The 4,181-nt window shown below is 39.0% G+C and overlaps 1 pseudogene; it reads right to left on the bottom strand.

Annotated features, from left to right (window-relative positions):
- Positions 1 to 719: 719 nt before the first annotated feature.
- On the bottom strand, positions 720 to 2,305 carry LOC706718 (serine/threonine-protein phosphatase 2A 56 kDa regulatory subunit gamma isoform pseudogene; annotated as a pseudogene).
- Positions 2,306 to 4,181: the final 1,876 nt, after the last annotated feature.

Here is a 4,181-nt window from a genome sequence, read left to right as displayed (position 1 = left end):
CCAGGTTAAAGCAATTTTCCTGCCTCAGCCTCCAGTGTAGCTGGAACAACAGGCAGACACCACCATGCCAGGCTAATTTTTATATTTTTAGTAGAGACAGGACTTCGCCATGTTAGCCAGGCTGGTCTCAAATTCCTGACATCAAGGGATCCGCCTGCGTTGGTGTCCCAAAGTGCTGGGATTACAGGCGTGAGCCACGGCACTCGGCCTACTTATAAGCATATTATGTCTTCCCATATAATACAGGTATTTTCACACCCTTTTTGAATCAATGTACAACACCCTCTTTCCTTTTGTGTAGTCAGACAAGTCAGCCTCAGGGTCCATGCTGCTGTGGAAACAGTAGGAGAGGGGAAGAATAGAGCAGGGAAATCGTAATAGAATATGCATGTATCTTTATTGGCTTATATAGAAAAGTGGTTAATCACATCATTTTCCCTTAATTCCTCCTGAGTCTACAGGTTGGAGAATAGAAACACAATGACACAATTCAATGTGGTTTTCTAGCAAGTGAGCTGCTACCTCCTCCTCTTATTTTCTCACTTAAGCCAGATAAGGAGTATAAGATGAATGGGGCAGAATTACAGGGAATGCTTTGCAGAACTTTTTGTAAGAACAGAATGCTCTATATGTTGAAGTGAGCAAGAAGACCAAAAAAAAAAAAAAAAAAAAACTTGGAAAACAATAGCTCTATTTACATATTATTATTATTATTATTATTTTTACAAAGTTTAAAAGTACTTTTTATTGCAGACATTTTCATATACAACGTTAGTGAAATCACATCCCCCCGCCATGGTGAAGACATATATTCCTATCTTATAAAAACATTCAAGTAACCCTGGGCGTTTTCATGTTACTCTTTTTTAGTACCTGGGGATTGGCTTTGGCTAGATTTTCTATTTTAACCCATGCTTCTTCCCGTTCTTTCATTTTTAGCTTCTCTTTTAGTTTCTCTGCTTTGAACTGTTGTGTACAGTCATCAAATAGCTTTTGGTCCATCTCCATGAAGAGCTTCAGGGCGTTGTATATCAAGCCATGTATTGTCTTGTTCCAATGGGTCTTTGAGTTGCGGTACAAGGAAGGAAACACGATGGGCAGAATCTTCGCTGCGTTGTCACTGATTAAACTCATGATGTATTCATTATTCCAGTAATAGAGAGCTCGTTCTGCCACCTGGAAGTGTGGGCTGGAGACACATTTGGCCAACTGCCGGAAGAGGGGCTCCATGATCTTCACAAATTCTGATGGTTCAATGACATCTAAAATCTCTTCTAATTCATTTAAGAACATTACTTCTTTTGGACTGTGAGTCTTTGGCCAGTATTTGAGAAGTGCCATCACCACTGGTTCCGTGAGGGTGCTGTCCTTTTCTAAAAACTGCACTACACAGTATGCCAGCTGGGGATGGTAGACACTCAGAGATTTCACTTTGTGCAAAGGTAGTAACACCTTCAATAAGAAAATCTTGTGCTCTTCTTTGAGTGGTAAGGCAAATCCATTAATTATACTTCCCAATATTTCCAGTAACTCTGCTATGCCATTATGATGCTCTGTTTCATAAATAAACCTATAAAATATATTATTATCTGTTTTCTGATGTAAGCTCTCAAGCCTAGGAATTTCCCATAGATTCTGTGAAGGGTGGTTTTAAGAAAATCTCTCTCCCAAGGATCTTCACTGTCAAAGAGCTCTAAAAGCTGCAATACAAACTTCTGATCAATATATTTCTTCGCTATATTAGGTTGGAAATCTGGAGACTCTAAAAATCTTAAGAAAAATTCATAAACAAGCTGTAGATGAGGCCAGGCTGCTTCTAACGTTGGTTTGTCTTCCTCTGGGTCAAATTCTGCTCCCGTAGGATTGGAGGAAGGTGGTAATGTTCGAAACATGTTAGCTGCAAACATATGGACTACTTCTGGGCAAATAGGCTCTGTGATCACATTCCGATTATGGGTGATATATTCCACCATTTCACTTAAAGCAGCTCGTTTTACCTCCTTCCACTTTAGGTCACTTAGTGGATCAGAAACAAAGTCAAAGAGGACGCAACACTGACGTAACTTCTGGATAAAAAGCTTCTCTTGATCAGCAGGAGGAACATCTCGAATATGGAGAAGGGCCACGGGCTGGAAAGGCCCACTGGAGTTGGCCGCATCCACCACCATCCTGCTGCCCGCTTTATTACATGTCAACATCTAGACTTCAGCGGGAAAGGCAATGGGCTCCTTAAGGCAAGAAACCAGCCTCCATTTTAGTTTAAAAAAAAAAGGCAAACTGAAGCTCTCTGCAGCTGGAGGGAACTGCTACATATTATTTTTAAATTCTTTATCTAGGGAAAAAAAAAAGACTAGAAGGAAATACTTTCAAAATAATTCCTTTGGGTTTCATAACTCTTTTTGTCTTCTTTTCACTGTTCTGTTTGTTCCAAATTCCCTTTCATGAGCATGTATTGCTAAAACTTTTAATATATTTAATAAAATTTAATAAATACTTGTTTAAGAACCAAGGTATATGGTGATTTCAATAGATTTTAAAACTGGTAATTTTAAAATGTTCTTTTTTCTTAACAAGCAATATAATTTTTATCTCAATTTGATACATTTATCCTAAGAAAATGAGAAGAACTTTGCCTCTTGGAACAAACATCTTTATAGTTGAAGCTGGGCACCTGTGCGTGGAATATACTTAACTATTTTTAGCACAGTTTTTCTACTTAGGCCCAGCATTAGAAAGACTCCAGAGACCCTCTGGAACAGAGCTTTATAGATGCTGTAGATCTACCTCCCCAAAGGCTGAAAAGAATTAACATGCACCCAGCAGTATCCAGAGCAGTGATTTCAGCGCTATTGTCTTCGTTGTGCAACATTCAGAAGGTGGAAATGATGTTAAATCATTTTGTATAATTTTTAGCAAACTGTCAAAACAGAAAGTACTAATGCAAAATCTTGGAAGGCATTTTTAAGCACAGTCGTAGAGGGAGCATCATAAAACTAAACAGGCACTGAGAGATAAATATACAAATGGACAATGGCTGGACCATATGTAAAAGTAGAATGCTGACCCACAACCTGAAGCAACCTGCCCAGGAAACCAACTCTTTACCTACCATAAGCAGCCCAGGAAACCAGCCTAATAGAAATCAGACTTGTAGAAAGTCAGACTCCTATCTCTAGTAACAATCCAAGAAGCTTAATGATAACTTCAATAACAGCACAAAATGGCGAGGATTTGGTTAACCTGACAGCTTCCCTCATTTTTGTCCCCATTTCTAATTTAAGACCAATCAGACAAAGCCAAATATGTACCCCTAACCAATCACATAGGATGCCCCACTTCTAGTTACCCTGCCTACCAGCTTCCCCATGCCAACAACCTTCAGTCAGAATATACCTGAAACCTTCCCTTTTTTCCACTATAGAGCTTTCCTACCCTTCTGCTTGCCTTTCAGTCTTTGCTAAAATGCAAGCAATGGTAGCTGACTCCCTTGCTATAACAATCTCTGAATAAACAGTCTCTACTTTTGGTTGGTCTTCATATATTTCCACACCATAGAAGAACAGAGAATTCCATGACCAACTTGTAGAAGAATTCATTGAAAGGCACAAGAATTTAGCAACTGCAAATTGTGTACATGAAATTTACACCTAAATATGACATACAAGGTAATAAACACACGTACACTTCATAGAGCACTCCTTGGGGAATCACTACAGCATCTCTTTTTAAAATGCATTCTCACATACAGTGATCTTCAAGCATTTTTAATTCAGTATGCCATCAATAAATGTTTAGCAAGCATTCCAGAAATATAGATACTTATTTATACATCTTACACACATAGCAAATTTAGAAAATTTAAAAGATGAAATAAAGTGTGTGTTAGTTCACTTGTGTGTTGCTATAAATACCTGAGGCTGTGTAATTCATAAAGAAAAGAGGTTTATTTGGCTCACCATTCTGCAGGCTGTACAAGAAGCATGGTACCTGCATCTGCTTCTCATGAGGGTTTCAGGCTGCTTTCTTTTATGACAGAAAGCAAACAGGAGCAGGCATGTGCAGAGATCACACAGCAAGAAAGAGGAAGCAAGAGAAGGTGGGGCCTCTTTTTAACAACCAGCTCTCTGGGGGACTAATACAGCAAGAACTCACTCATCAACCTCAAGGACAGTACCAAGCCA

The sequence above is a fragment of the Macaca mulatta genome, chromosome 15 (genome assembly GCF_049350105.2).
Source record: "Macaca mulatta isolate MMU2019108-1 chromosome 15, T2T-MMU8v2.0, whole genome shotgun sequence".
Taxonomy (NCBI): Eukaryota; Metazoa; Chordata; class Mammalia; order Primates; family Cercopithecidae; genus Macaca; species Macaca mulatta.
The sequence above is the reverse complement of the archived record's forward strand: the minus strand, read 5'-3'. Positions and strand labels throughout refer to the sequence as shown.